At 41.4% G+C, this 16,594-nt stretch overlaps 2 pseudogenes across 1 annotated transcript; one reads left to right on the top strand and one right to left on the bottom strand.

The window, feature by feature from the left end:
* Nucleotides 1–3,598: 3,598 nt before the first annotated feature.
* Nucleotides 3,599–4,284, bottom strand: LOC112630268 (annotated as a pseudogene). The gene has a single exon (XR_003120830.1). The product of XR_003120830.1 is annotated as a 60S ribosomal protein L19 pseudogene (transcript).
* An 11,247-nt stretch (nt 4,285–15,531) lies between these two features.
* Nucleotides 15,532–16,262, top strand: LOC112630172 (annotated as a pseudogene).
* Nucleotides 16,263–16,594: the final 332 nt, after the last annotated feature.

Genomic DNA, 16,594 nt, shown 5'->3' with positions numbered 1-16,594 from the left:
AGATTGAGCTGAGTTCCTGACACGAACACATCATCATGGAGCATTTACACTGGTAGAATGGAAAGCAGGGATCGTGTACATGAATAATTATGTCTGCTCCCTGCCCTAATCTTCCCTAGGAAAGAGTTAACTGAAACCAATTCAAGAAAGGAGTGGAATGTTTATGGAATGTTTATTTCTTTTTTAATAAACAGGATGTGATGACATTAATAATTAATCACCTTTTTAGCCTTGGGATTGGATTTATGTTTTTCATTAATTTTTTTTTTAACCACAAGCTCTACTTCCTTACCTCATATTTACTCTTTTCATTTCTCATGAAGTTTTACGAAAAACCAGTGTATATTTTATTTACAGAAAGCTCAAATCACCCTCAAGTAAGATAAACTCAAGATTTAGAGATAAGCATGAGATGCCAACTTCTGATATTGCAGTTGCTGTGGATGTTCATCCTTGGGATGGAACACAATGACTCTTCTGCATTTGTGGTTTCGAAATTCCTCCAGTGTAAGCAATATCAATCATAACCTTGGGAAACTGTACCTTATGATAAATATTTAGGATGGGAAGATGGACTCCTGATCTTAGACTGAAAAACAGTTCTTCACAAAGAATAATTTACTTTGGTGAAAGACAAATCATTAGTAGTGATAGTTTCAAACAAATTTCTTAAGAAAACTCACTTCCTTTTCTGTAATTCTCTGCTTACCAAGCAGCCTTCTAGTGTGTAATTTAGACTCTTGAGTACATATGTCCACTAAAAATCAGATGCTTTCTCTTCATGACATGTTTTAGATCTGGGATTGAGTATGTTAATTAATGAATTGCTATTCTGATTCACAGTCTCTCTGAATTTGGTTAGCATGAATTGATACACAGAACATGATCATCCTCATCAGATTAACATATAGAGGGTTTTTTTTTTTTTAATGAGAAAAACCACTTTAGTAATTTTGAAAAATAATAGATGTTTTTAGGAATTTCAGCAATGTGGAATAGTATAAAAAAGAAGTCAAAAAAGCACCTCAGATCTCATCACTCATAAATAACATCAGATGTCATTTAAAATGGGATGATTCTATGTATGCTATACTTAAAAGTTATTCAACTTAATTTTTACTCTGCTGTAAGAAAAACTTCAGTAAAAATGTGACCTTGCTTAAATTCAAATATTATTACTTTTAAAATTTATGTTATAAATTCATATTTAGATCAATTTTTAGATTTATCTCCAAACCTAGATCTAGGTCTTCTTTCCTTAAATATTCCTCTGTAAGGCTTTTCAAACTGAAGCATGTCTCCAGATCTCCTGGAGAGCTTGTTAAAATCCAAATGCTTGTAGGTCTGGAGTGGGGTCTGAGAACTTGCATTTCTCACAAACTCCCAGGTGATGCTGATGCTGCCTGTCCACAGACCACACTTTCCGTAGACCTGCTTGAGAATTATCTGCACTCAGAATCACCTGGCGAACATCTGCGAATTACCATTGTCCAGGTTCTACCCCCACAGATTCTGATCTAATTGGATTGGGGTGGCCTTTTGAACTGGAGTTATTTTTAAAAGCTCTTCTCGCGACCAGCCTGGCCAACATGGCAAAACTCTGCCTCTACTAAAAATACAAAAATTAGCTGGGCATAGTGGAGGGCGCCTGTAATCGCAGCTACCCAGGAGGCTGAGACATGAGAATCGCCTGAACCCGGGTCGCGGAGGTTGCAGTGAGCCAAGATCGCGCCATTGCACTCTAGCCTGCGCAACACGAATGAAACTCCGTCTCGGTTTTCTTCCCTTCAGAGCTGTATGGATGTTTTCCGTTGTCTTCTGGTATTAATTGTTACCATGGAGAAATCTGATTCTTCACCATGTTTTATCCCTTGTATATTATTTGCTGTTTCTGTGGGGATGCCTGAAGATTTTCTTGATTCTTGAAACTGAACTATAGAGTATGATTTACTGTAGGTTGTACCAGTTCAAAATGTCCTGGAACATGGTGTGTTCTTTCAAGGCTGTGAAGTTAATTCTTTCTGCATTTTTGGAAATTTTTCTTTTATTAAATCTTTGAATACTTACTCTTTCTGTTCCATATTTTTGAGTTCTCTACTTCAGGAAGACCAAATATCCTTATTTGGGATCATCTTCATCTGTTCTAAATATCTAGAGAATTGGAGAATAAGAATTTGTCAATATTTTCTATTTTCTTTCTGATTCCTTGAATCTGTGGAGGTTTTTTTTCTCCCACAGGTGCATTCACTGTTGATTATCTTAGCATTTCTTCTAAGTCAGCAGTTCAGTTTCTAGTTGTGACTCTTCTTCCTTGCTGTTTCTAATTTATTAATTCTGTAATGATATTGTGAGTCCAATTTATTTTCTTAGATCTACAATCACTCTTTATTTAATTCTATGTCCAGGGATAGGGAAACTTTTTTTTTGGTAAAAGGCTAGAGGGTAAATATTTTAGGCTTTGCCAACCATACAGTCTCTATTGCAGCTACTTAACTCTGACAAGGTAGCATGAAAATGGTTATAGACAATCTGTAAATTAACGGGCATGACTGTGTTCCAATAACATGTTATTTACAAAAACAAGCCGCTGGCTCGCTCATTCTCAGTGGCAGTAGTATGTTTAGCACATCATGTTCTTTAAGTAATTGTAATCTTCCTCCTCCCTCTTTTCAAGACCAGCTCTTAATTCACTGCCTCTGGGGATAGTTTCCTAATTCTTCCTAAAGTGGATGCTTCTTCTCTGTTCTCAGAACACTTTGTTTACAGGCAGCATGATCATCACCAGGTTGATTTAATAATAACTAATGTTTTTTTGCAGGCGAATTATGTACAGGCCATTGCACTAAAGGCTTTTTATCTACTATCTTGTTGAAACTTCCCAGCAACCCAACTTTACAATTCCTAGTCAACTCATCCTTACTCCATTCCCCTGGGTGACTATTAGGCACCTCTTTTTCTTTTCAAATCACCAGTGCCTTCCCTTAGCCTCCTATTCTGAGCTTATGACCCATCTCTTTATTTCATTAAGAAAATATTAAATAGACGGAGTCAGAAAACTTCCAGCACCACAAATGCTAACCTATAACCTTACCTGCTTCTGTTCTTGGACATGCACTACCCACGTTCCCAAGAGCAACCTCTTCACTTGTGCACCAAATATATCTTGATCTCCTCTTGCTGCAGCAATGTATCCCAAACCATCACAGTTTTCCTCTTAATTTGATCATTTCCACCAGCATAGAAACTTGCTACAAAATCTGTCTTAAATGAACAAGCATCCCCCTTGTCACCTGCGACTTCATTTCTTTGCTTCCCTTTACAGCAAAACTCCAGAGTGCCCTGTACTCAGTCATCCTTCCTCAACCTCCTGGTTCTCTCGAGCCCACTCCAATTAGGCAGTTGGCGTCACCACTGCACTAAAACAGCTCTTGTCAAGGTTTCTGGTAACCTCCATGTTACCAAAGCCAGTGATAATTTTCAGTCCTTATTTGCCCTGTCAAGCACCTTTTGACACAGTGGATCTCTCTTCCTTGAGGAGGCTTCCAGAGCATTATTTTCTTTCTCCTTTTACTTTTCTTTTCTTTTTCTTTTCTTTTTTTTTTGCAGATAAAGGCTTGTTTTATTTTAATAGCTGATCTATGTAGTCACGGAGGCCAGTATGTACAGACAAAGAGGGGAGCTTTTATTTCTTGGTCTCTTCCTCCTTGGACAAAGTCTTGACGATCTCCTCCTTCTTGGCCTGGAGGCGCTCTTCACGGCGCTTGGGTGCTTCCTTGGTCTTAGACCTGCGGGCCTCAGCCTGGTCAGCCAGGAGCTTCTTGCGGGCCTTGTCTGCCTTCAGCTTGTGGATGTGTTCCATGAGAATACGCTTGTTTTTGAACACATTCCCCTTCACCTTCAGGTACAGGCTGTGATACATGTGGCGATCAATCTTCTTAGACTCACCGTATCTTCTAAGCAGCCGGCGCAGAATCCTCATTCTCCTCATCCACGTGACCTTCTCTGGCATTCGGACATTGGCTGTACCCTTCCGCTTACCTATGCCCATGTGCCTGCCCTTCCGGCGGGCCAAGGTATTTTTCCGGCATCGCGCCCGGGAATGGACTGTCACAGGCTTGCGGATGATCAGCCCATCTTTGATCAGCTTTCGGATCTGCTGACGGGAGTTGGCATTGGCGATTTCATTGGTCTCATTGGGGTCTAACCAGACCTTCTTCTTGCCACAGCGGAGGACACTAGAGGCGAGCCTCTTCTGGAGCCTGAGCATACACTCATGGCTGCGGCCGCAGCAGCGAAAGCTCCTTTTACTTTTCAAGCCACTTCTTCTCATTCTCCTTAACAAAGTGTACAGCTGGTAAATTGACACATGTGGGATTCAAGCTCCTCCAAGGCAGAAACTACTTCTTATTCATTTCTGTGTCCCTAGTACCTAGCACTGCCCCCAGCACCTCGTGTGAACTGAGAAGAGTCTTTATTATTTTGCAAGAAAGGATGTCAGTTGGTTATGAGATGGTTCAGATCAGAGATGCTGGACTCTGAGTAAGGTGAGGGAGATGGGATGGAATTTCCAAAGGGTAGAGAACAGGTAGGAGACCTGGACAGCTAAGTGGCAAACATAGGGTAGGACCGGATGGAAGAAGGAAATTGAGTCTAGTCTGGCAGGCCCTGTCTTCAAAGACTAGCAGCATATAGTTGAGAGACCACTTCCTGGCCTTTAGTCAGGAACTCATTGTCTACGGACATGTTCCCAGGGAAGGGAACTCCAAGTTGGAGATACATGTGCAAGAATTTTACTGGGTGTGCCTTCAGTAACAGTTCCGAGGAGGGAGGGCCAGCAAAATGATTGGGCAGAGGACTTGAACAGCAGTGCAGCTTCAGTGAAGGCTTCCTCCAATCCCACATGGATCTGTGGAATTGGAAAAGACCTTCAGGGTTTTCCTGCTCTGAGACAAGGAGATTTCACCTTTATAAACTCCACCCCTCCCTGCACTGGTCAGTCACAAGATCATGGGATCATGGATCGTGGGCTGAGACCCTAGGCAAGGTGGATCTCTTCTGCTGATGGAAATTTCTCAGGAGGGCCTCTCCTGTGAACACTCTCAGCAACGGAGGAGCAAGTACTGCAGCTCTCAGGGGGCAATCTGGATGGCACACTATGGTATGCACTACACCTCTCTCCAGAGAAACCAAAGTACAGTATTAGGTAGGAATGAAGGTAAGCACCCAGGAGTAGAAGAAGATGGCTTGACCATGTATTGGTAGGGCTCCTGCTAGGAAATGGCTCAAATGCAGATTCTTTATGGACAGGGTTAAAGAAGCAGACACGATTGTGATGTACCTGGAGACTAACACAGTGAAAAGCTGTTGTCATCCTTAGGGCTAAAGGGCCAAAGGGAGAGTCAGTAGGAACAGGCACTGCGGAAGAAGCGCTGCCTGGTAGGAGCTGTGGTTATGAGGGATGCCGGATATGGTGCTGCATAGGGAGCAGGGAGGTTCCTGACTCTCTCTACCCCCTTTCCACCTCCTGCCTCTGTGCCTCCTGTGGCCAACCCCAGTTCACAGTCTGTTGATAATGGAGTGCGGGTCCTGCATTCCACAGGAGTCAGCTTCTTGGGGTACAGAGCAGGGTGAACAGAGAGTGGATGTGGGTAAGGAGATGGAGAATGATCAGCAGAGATCACAAGGTAAAAGCAATACAGCGATTAGAACCAGGGACCAGGGGTGCGTCTGAGATGCTACTCTGCTCTGCCTTCCAGGCTTTTCTACTAACTGCGACTGAGGCTGAAGTAGAGTCTAGGCGCGACTGAGTCTGGGGTGGTTCCCTAATGTGAGGATTGAATGTGAAATTGAGGGCAATTTTGAGCGGTAGGCGTGCTAAGTGTTCCCAGGTGGGAAGGTGGGAGGGACTGAGGGGAAAAGAGACATGGAGGAGAATATGATGTCCAACGAAGCAAAAACTCAATGAAACCCACTCAGAATCCTGAGGCCATTTGACGTTGCCTCCAGTCCCATCAAGTCTGTTGTTTTTGTTTGGTTCTAGCTGAGATCTCTAACACAGAGATCAGATGGAGGACCAGATCTTCCTTCCAGGGGCACTTGAACTAGTGAACTTGGATGTACCCTTCAGCCTGAACAACCTGTGAAATGCAGGGAGAGGGAGTGGTGAGAGCAGGGAACCTTTATAGTAAGGAGTTGGGCTGGATGGGGAGCAACGTCTTCCTATGGCAAGGCCGTGTGTCACTGCCCGTTGCCGTAAAAAAGTCTTGTGGGCATCTGGTTATCAACACTTCAGCACTTATGGAGCCCAAATGGTAGTGGAAAATGCTTTTGACTTTACTCATATAGTCAGAGTGAATTGGGCATCCAGGAATCCTGTCTTCCTGGTGTCCTCCCTTTGTTTTAAACCTCTGTAGCTTCCCTGCTCCCCCACCTTGGCAGGGGAGATCAAAGTTCTGGAGGTTATTTTTCCCAAGGAGATGGGATGGTAGCAGCTTGTAAATGGTCCTTCTCCTTAGAGGTAATCCTGGCTTTTTAGACTTTTCACAGTGGAACACCTACAAGACAAACACATTTTCCTCCTAGCAAATGAGGCCACTCCCACACACTTCTTTGATGATTCAAGTGAAGCTCCGTTCCAAGCAAGGGTGAGGGCAGGAGCCAAAAAAGGGTGGTGGCGGGGAGCAGCGGGGGGTGGTGAGGGAGAAAAGCCTTGTCCTTCCACATGAAAAATAGTGACAATAATTATAACTGTAGTGGGCTATTATTGAGCAGTGGTTCATCTATTCTGTGGCTACTGTATGTCAGGTACATATTAAATGCATGTTGAATGTCCCTAATCAGAAAACTGAAAGTGCTACAAAATCCAAAACTTTTTGAGCACTGACGTGACCCCACAAGCGGAAAATCCCAGACCTGACCTCATGTGATGGATCACAGTCAATACACAGGTGTGTGACACAGTATATTCTGTGTCCCCAAGGAAAAAAAGACCCAGTCCACTTCAGCTGCAATATATCTGTGCAGACTCAAATTTCCCCATGCAAGTGCAGCCACAAAAGGTAATAAAATGGTATGTGTGCAGGCCGGACACCCCAACAGCAGCTTCCCCACGATGCCCCACGTGGGGCTAAGGCTGATGTGCATTGCTCACTGTTTTTTGGCTTATGCTCTGTGGTATAAAGATATTGCTGAAAATGTCAGAAAAGGCTGCATGATATCCAGAGGGTAATGCAAATATTCCAAAATCTGAAAATAGTCAAAATCCAAGACACGTCTGGTCTCAACTCATTTCCACAGGTTGAATATGAGGGATACTCAACCTGTACTATTGTGGCTTTGCATCGTGGCCCTCCCGAAAGATACATTTATATCCTAACCCCTGGAACCTATGAATGTGAACTTACTGGAAAAAGGGCCTTAGCAAATGTTATTAAGTTAAGGATCTCAAAATGAGATCATCCTGCATTATCTGGGTCGACCCTAAATCCAAAGACAAGTATAGTGTCCTTATAAGAGACAGATAAAGGGATCCAGGAGAAAAGGAGAAGGCCATGTGGAGACAGGATAAGAGACTGAAGTAATGCAACTACCAGCCAGGGATCTCCTGAACCACCAGAAGCTGGAAGAGGGGAGTGATTCTCTCCTATGGCCTTCAGAGGGAGCATGTCCCCTTGATCTCACACTTCTGGCCTCCAGAACTTCAAGAGAATAAATTCCTGTTGTTTTAAGCCATCCAGTTTATGTTTGTAGGTTTTGGTGACTCTAGGAATTTAAAACTAATGTTTACATGCATTATTTCTAATCCTCACAGTGACTGTAAGATGAAGGAATTTTTCCCCCATTTTATAGGCAAATAAATTGCCAGTTAGTAACTTACCCAAGTTTCCACAGCTGGTAAATTGCAGAGCCAGGATTTGAACCTGGACTTGCCTGGATCCCAAATCCAAGTTTCTCCTTCATGATGCAGTTCTCTTTGAATATTTCATTTCTGATGTCCTTGCATACACTCCATGCAAAAAGTGCTCTTCTGCAGTCCTGACTCATGGGCACGTCTCTGCTTGCCCCAGTCATACTCATTCACTCAGCAACATTTACAGGCACACCTCATTTTATGGCACTTTGCTTTATTGCATCTTGCAGATACTGCAGTTTTTACACACTGAAGGTTTGTGGCAACCCTTCATTGGGCAAGTCTATTGGCATCATTTTTCCAACAGCATGTGCTCACTTCATGTCTCTGTGTCACATTTTGATGATTCTCGCAATATTTCAAAGTTTCTCTTTATTATTATTTCTGTTACAGTGATCTGTGATCAGTGATCTTTGATGTTACTATTGTAATTGTTTTGGGGCATCATCAACTGCACCCACATAAGAGGGTTAACTTAATTGATAGTTGTGTGTGTTCCAACTGCTCCATTGACCAGTCATTCCTCATCTCTCTCCCTCTCCTCAAACTCCCTATTCCCTGAGACACAGCAATATTGAAATTAGGCCAATTAATAACCCCACAATAGTTTCTAAGTGTTCAACTGAAAAGAAGCATCACATGTCTATCACTTTACATCAAAAGCTAGAAATGATTAAGCTTAGTGAGGAAGGCATGTTGGAACTCAAGATAAGTAGAAAGCTAGGTGTCTTGCACCAGTTAGCCCCGCTGTAAATGCAAAGGAAAAGTTCTTGAAGGAAATTAAAAGTGCTATTCTAGTGAACACACAAACAGTAAGAACGTGAAACAGTCTTATTGCTAATATAGAGAAAGTTTTAGCTTCTGGATAGACGATCAAACAAGCTGCAACCTTCCCTTAAGCCAAAGCCTAGCCAGAGCAAGGCCCAACTCTCTTCAATGCTGTGGGGGCTGAGAGAGGTGAGGAAACTGCAGAAGAAAAGTGTGAAGCTAGCAGAGGTTGTTGGTTCATGAAATTTAAGAAAAGAAACCATCCCTGTAACATGAAAGTGCAGGGTGAAGCAGCAAGTGATGACAGAGAAGTGGCAGCAGGTTATCCAGAAGATCTAGCTAAGATCATTGATGAAGGTGGCTATACTAAGCAACAAATTTTTCGACATAGATGAAACAACCATACGTTGTGAGAAGATGCCATCTAGGACTTTCATAGCTACAAATGAGAAGTTGATGTCTGGTGAAATAGTTTAGATATTTGCCCCCACCCAAATCTCATATTGAAATGTAATCCCCAGTGTTGGAGGTGGGGCCTGGTGGAAGGTGATTGGATCATAGGGGTGTATTTCTCATGAATGACTTAGCACGGTACCCTTGGTACTGTCCCTGTGATAGTGAGGGATTTCTCACGAGATCTGGTTGTTTAGAAATGTGTGGCACCTCCCCTGCCTTCTCTTTCTCCTGCTTTGCCTTCTGCCATGATTGTAACTTTCCTGAGGTCTCCCCAGAAGCCAAGCAGATGCCAGCACCATGCTTCCTATAAAGCCTGCAGAACTGTAAGCCAATTAGGCCTCCTTTCTTTATAAACTACCCAGCCTCAGTTTTTGTTTTTGTTTTTGTTTTTGTTTTTGTTTTGAGATGGAGTCTTGCTCTGTCACCCAGGCTGGAGTGCAGTGGTGCAATCTCGGCTTGCTGCAGCCTCCACCTCCCAGATTCAAGTGATTCTCCTGCCTCAGCCTCCCAAGTAGCTGGAATTACAGATGGGCACCACCACACCCAGCTAATTTTTGTATTTTTAGTAGAGATGGGGTTTTGCCATGTTGGCCAGGCTTTTCTCAAACTCCTGACCTCAAGTGATCTGCCCACCTTGGCCTCCCAAAGTGCTGTGATTACAGGTGTAAGCCACCGTGCCCAGCCACCTCAGGTATTTTTTTATAGCAACACAAGAACAGCCTAATATGTCTGGCTTTAAAGCTCCAACACACAGATTGATTCTCTTATTAGGCACTGATATAGTGGTGACTTTAACCTGAAGCCATTGTTCATTTCCCATTCTAAAAATTATACAGTCCTTAAGAATTATACTAAATCTGTTCTACCTGTGCTCTAGAAATGGAACAACAAAGTCTGGATGACAGCACGTGTTTACAGCATGGTTTAGTGAATATTTTTTAAGTCCACTATTGAGACCTACTCCTCAGAAAAAAAAAGAGATTTGTTTCAAAATATTACTGCTCATTGACCATGCACCTAGTTACCCAAGAATTCTGATGGAGGTGTACGGGGAAATAAGCATTGTTTTCATGCCTGCTAACACAACATCCATTCTGCAGCCTATGGATTAAGGAGTAATTTTGAGTTATGTCTTATTATTTAAAAAATATATTTAGTAAAGCTTTGGTTGCCATAGATTGTGATTCCTTTGTTGGATCTGGGCAGAGTACATTGGAAAGCTCCTAGAAAGTCATCATTCTAGATACTGTTAAGAACAGCCATGATTCACAAGAGGAGGTCATACTATCAACATTAGCAGGAGTTTGGAAGAAGTTGATTTTCACTCTCAAGGGTAACTTGGAGGGGTTCAAGACTTCAGTGGAGGAAGTAACTGCAGATGTGGTACTTGTCATGAGATTGCAGCAATCTCATGGCAAAACTTGAATGAATGAGCAGTCGCTTTTTATAGATAACCAAAGAAAGTGGTTTCTTGAGATGGAATCTACACCTGTCAAAAATGCTGTGAACATTGTTGAAATGACAATTAAAAATTTAGAGTGTTAAATAAACTTAGTTGATAAAGCAGCAGCAAGATTTGAGAAAATTGACTGAAATTTTGAAAAAAGTTATCCTAACAAAGAGACAACATATCAAAATCTCTGGGACATAGCTAAAGCCTTACTAAGATGGAAATTTTGTAGCAATAAATGCCCACATCAAAAAGCTAAAAAGATCTCAAATTGATACCCTAACGTCACAACTAAAAGAACTAGGGAACCAAAAGCAAACAAACCCCAGAGCTATCAGAAGACAAGAAATAAGAAAGCTCAGAGCAAAACTGAAGAACATAGAGAAATGAAAAATCCTTCAAAAAATCAATGAATCCAGGAGCTGGTTTTCTGAAACACACAATAAAATAGATAGACTGCTTATGAGACTAATAAAGAAGAAAAGAGAGAAGATTCAAATTACTTACAATCAGAAATGATAAGAGGGATACCACCACTGATCCCACAGAAATATGAACAACTATCAAAAAATACTATAAACACCTCTGTGCAAATAAACTGGAAAATCTAGAAAAAATGGATAAATTCCTGGACACATACACCCTCCTAAGACTGAACCAGGAAGAAGTTGAATCCCTGAATAGACTAATAACAATAACAAGTTCTGAAATTGAGACAGTAATAAATAGCCTACCAACCAATAGCCTAGCCCAGGTCCAGATGGATTTATAGCTGAATTTTACCAGAGGTATAAAGAGAAGCTGGTACCATTTCTCCTGAAACTATTCCAAACAATTGAAAAGGATGCATTCCTCCCTAGCTCATTTTATGAGGCCAGCATCATCTTGATACCAAAACCTGGCAGAGATACAACAAAAAAAGAAAAATTCAGGCCAATATCCCTGATGAACATAGATGCAAAAATCCTCAATAAAATACTGGCAAACTGAATCCAGCAGCACATCAAAAAGCTTATCCACTATGATCAAGTTGGCTTCATCTCCAGGATGCAAGGCTGGTTCAACATACCCAAATAAATAAACATAATTCATCACATAAACAGATCTAAAGACAAAAACCACATAATTATCTCAATAGATGCAGAAAAGGCCTTTTATAAAATTCAACATCCTTTATGTTAAAAAGTCTCAATAAACTAGGTATTGAAGGAACATACCTCAAAATAATAAGAGCCATTAAGAGAAACCTTCTGCCGATATCAGACTGAATGGGCAAAAGCTGGAAGCATTCCCTTTGAAAACTGGCACAAGACAAGGATGCCCTCTCTCACCACTCTTACTCAACTTAGTATTGGAAGTTCTGGTCAGGGCAATCAGGCAAGGGAAAGAAATAAAGGGTATTCAAATAGGAAGAGAGGAAGTCAAATTGTTTTTGTTTGCAAAGGACATGATTCTATATCTAGAAAACCCCATCGACTCAACCCAAAAGCTTCTTAAGCTGATAAGCAACTCAGCAAAGTCTAAGGATATAAAATCAATGTGCAGAAATCACAAGCATTCCTACACACCAACAACAGACAAGCAGAGAGCCAAATCATGAATGAACTCCCATTCACAATTCCCACAAAGAGAATAAAATACCTAGAAATACAGCTAACAAGGGAAATTAAGGACCTTTTCAAGGAGAACTACAAACCACTGCTCAATAAAATCAGAGAGGACACAAGCAGATGGACAAACATTCCATGCTTATGGATAGGAAGAATCAATATTGTGAAAATGGCCATACTGTCCAAAGCAATTTATAGATTCAATACTATTCCCATTAAACTACCATTGATATTATTCACATAACTAGAAAAAACTATTTAAAAATTCACATGGAACCAAAAAAGAGCTCGTATAGCCAGGACAATCCTAAGCAAAAAGAACAAAGCTGGAGGCATCATGCTATCTAACTTCAAACTATACTACAAGGCTACAGTAACCAAAACAACATGGTACTGGTACAAAAACAGACACATAGACCAATGGAAAAGAATAGAGAACCCAGAAATAAGGCTACACACCTACAGTTAACTGATCTTTGATGAATTTGACAAAAACAAGCAATGGGGAAAGGATTCCCTGTTCAATAAATGGTGCTGGGAGAATTGGCTAGCCATATGCATAAAACTGAAACTGGATCCCTTCCTTACACCTTATACAAAAATTAACTCAAGATGGATTAAACACTTAAATGTAAAACACAAAACCATTAAAAACCCTAGTAGCAAATCTAGGCAATACCATTCAGGACATAGACATGGCCAAAGATTTTACAATGAAATTGCCAAAGGCAACTGCAACAAAAGCAAAAATTGACAAATGGAATCTAATTAAACTAAAGAGCTTCTACACAGCTAAAGAAACTATCATCAGAGTGAACAGACAACCTACAGAATAGAAGAAAGTTTTTGCAGTCTATTCATCTGACAAAGGTCTAATATCCAGAATCTACAAGAAACTTAAACAAATTTATAAGAAAAAAACTAACAACCCCATGAAAAAGTGGGCAAAGGATATGAACAGACACACTTTACAAAAAGACATATATGTGGCCAACAAGCATGTGAATAAAAGGTCAACATAACTGATCATTAGAGAAATTCAAATCAAAACCACAATGAGATGCCATTTCATATTAGAATGGTGATTATTAAAAAGTCAAGAAACAACAGATGCTGGTGAGGTTGTGGAGAAACAGGAATGCTTTTACACTGTTGGTGGGAATGCAAATTAGTTCAACCATTGTGGAAGACAGTGTGGTGATTCCTCAAAGATCTAGAACTGGAAATACCATTTGACCCAGCAATCCCATTACTGGGTATATACCCAAAGGAATATAAATCATTCTATTATAAAGATACGTGCATTCATATGTTCATTGCAGCACTATACACAATAGTAAAGACATGGAATCAACCCAAATGCCCTTCAATGATACACCATGGAATACTATGCAGCCATAAAAAGGAATGAGATCATGTCCTTTGCAGAGACGTGGATGAAGCTGGAAGCCATTATCCTCAGCAAACTAATGCAGAAATAGAAAACCAAACACCGCATGTTCTCACTTACAAGTGGGAACTGAACAATGAGAACACATGGACACCGGGAGGGGAACAACACACACTGGGGCCTATTGGGAGAGGGTGGGGGAAGGGGAAAGCATTAGGGAAAAGAGCTAATGCATGTTGGGCTTAATACCTAGGTGATGGGTTGATAGGTGCAGCAAACCACCATGGCACCCATTTACCTGTGTAATAAACCTGCATTCTGCACAGGTACCTTGGAACATAAAAAAACGAAAACAATTTTTTTTTAAAAAAGAAAAATTTATCCTGTGGGAAAATGCTATGAAGTAGCATTCTCATGCTACAGAGAACTCAGTCAAGGAATAGTCAATCAATGTGAAAACTTTATTGTGGTTTTATTTTAAGAAATTGCCAGAGTCACTCTCACCTTATACACCACCTTGATCAGTCAGTAGCTGTCAGCATCAAGGCAAGACCTTCCACCAGCAAAAAGATGATGACACACTGAAGGCTCAGATGATTATCATCATTTTTTAGCAAAAAAAAAATTTTTAATTAAGGTAGGGAAAAATTCAAACCATGTTTTTCCTCTTTTCTCATTCAAAACACAACAACAATCAACACAAAAAAACTTCTGTGACCAAATGTGGGGGATTTCTCCCTACCAAAACATAAGCAATCAATTCTGCTGCAGATACGAACCGAGTGTCCTCTAATTTAATTCTGACACTATCTACCTCGAGATAGTGTCAGAAACTTTCAATCGTGGTGGAAGGTGAAGGGGAAACAAGCACCTCTTCACATGGTGGCAGGAGAGAGAGAGAACGAGGGGGAAAGTGCCACGCACTTTTAAACCATCAGCTCTCATGAGAACTCATTCACTATCACGAGAACAGCATGGGGGAAACCCGCCCCCATGATCCAGTCACCTCCCACCAGGTCCCTTCCCAATACTGGGAATTACAATTCAACATGAGATTTGGAGATTTGGGCGGGGACCAGAGCCAAACCATATCAAATAATATCACAGGTATGGTCACTTTTAAAGACATGCTCTTACACACTTAATATACTATAGTATAGTGTAAACATAACTTTTATATGACTGGGAAACCAAAAAAAATTGTGTGACTCACTTTGTCATGGTGTTCTGGAACTGACCCTGCAATATCTCTGAGGTTTGCCTATAATTAATGGGTTATTTGTGTTGGGCATTCAATTAGTGCTGTGGATACAAAATTCATTGTCACTAATTCCCTTTCCTCACCCCATTGAGGGCCTCAAGTTTTAGAGGAAGAAAAGTCTAGCTTCCGTATCTCAGAAAATAGGTTAAAATATTGTAGAACCCTAAGTAATAGTTTAAAATATTAGTGATTACTGGCATCTGTACAATTATTTATGGCTTAATAAACATTTTCCATCATGGTCTTAGTCTGTTTTACGCTACTACATCAAAATACCTGAGACTGGCTAATTCATAAAAAACAGGAATTTATTTCACACAGTTCTGGAGGCTGAGAAGTTCAAGATCAGAGTGCTGGCAGTTTCCGTGTCTGCTGAGGGCCTGGTCTTTGCTTCCAAGATGGCACCTCATTTTTGTCTCCTCCAGAGGGGAGGAGTGCTGTTTCCCCACATGGCTGAAGGTGGAAGGGTAAAAGGGACGAACTCCCTCTGTCAATCTCTTTTGTAAGGGCACCTAATCTCACTCACAAGGAAGGAGCCCCATGGCCTCATCACCTCTTAAAGGCTCCACTTCTTAATACTATCCCACTGGCAGCACCTGAATTTTGAAGGGGAAACATTCAAATCACATGATTTCATTTCAACCTTGGACAATGAAGTTACACATGGATGTAACATATGGGTAATTTTCTGGTGAGAGCAAAGAGCAGGTGGCCAACTCTGCTTTTGTGGACCGAGTGTGGAAGCGGGACTTCAAGGTAGTCTCTATGACTGAGTCTACTGATGAGTACTGTGTGCAGCAGCTCAAGGAATTTGATGGGAAGAGCCTGGTCTCAGTTACCAAGGAGAGTCTGGAGCTACCTGAGGATAAGGAGGAGAAGAAAATGGAAGAGAACAAGGCAAAGTTTGAGAACCTCTGCAAGCTCATGAAAAAAATCTTAGATAAAGAGGTTGAGAAGGTGACCATCTTCAATAGGCTTGTGTCTTCACCCTGTTGCACTGTGACCAGCACCTGTGGCTGGACAGCCAATATGGAGCAGATCATGAAAGCCCAGGCACTTCGGGACAACTCTACGATGGGCTACATGATGGCCAAAAAGCACCTGGAGATCAACTCCAACCACCCCATTGTGGAGATGCTGCAGCAGAAGGCTGAGGCTGTCAGGAACAGCAAGGCAGTCAAGGACCTGATGGTGCTGCTGTTTGAAACCGTGCTGCTCTCTTCTGGCTTCTTCCTTGAGGATCCCCAAACTCACTCCGACTAGATCGACCACAGGATCAGGCTAGGTCTATCGAGGATGAAGTGGCAGCAGAGGAACCCAGTGCTGCAGTTCCTGATGAGATTCTCCAGTTTTGAGGCAATGAGAATGCGTCTCGCATAGAAGAAGATGAAGAGTTTATACCTTGGGTCTTCATATAGTGTCCCCACGATTCTCACCGCAGTCTCGAGTGTCTTGTCCCTCTGCTAATGGCTCCCTCTGCTAATGTCTAGTGTTTTTTCCTCTCCTGTCCTTGTGACTAAGGCGGAAACAAGGGCCTCAAGCGCCATTCCCTCCCTTCTCTGACAACAGGATTGGATGTTACATATTGTGGTTTTATTGTTTGTTCATTTTGTTCTGAATTTAAAGTATGCAAAATAAAGAATATGCTGTTTTTATTTTTAAAAACTCAAAACATATGAGTGATTTTGTGAATAAAGACAAAAGTGTGTTCCTATGTCCAGGGGTTCCCTTGGTGTCACGTGGTTTCTAG

Source organism: Theropithecus gelada, chromosome 8, assembly GCF_003255815.1.
Source record: "Theropithecus gelada isolate Dixy chromosome 8, Tgel_1.0, whole genome shotgun sequence".
NCBI classification, from domain to species: Eukaryota; Metazoa; Chordata; class Mammalia; order Primates; family Cercopithecidae; genus Theropithecus; species Theropithecus gelada.
Note: the sequence above shows the minus strand (reverse complement) of the source record. Positions and strands in the feature narration are given on the sequence as shown.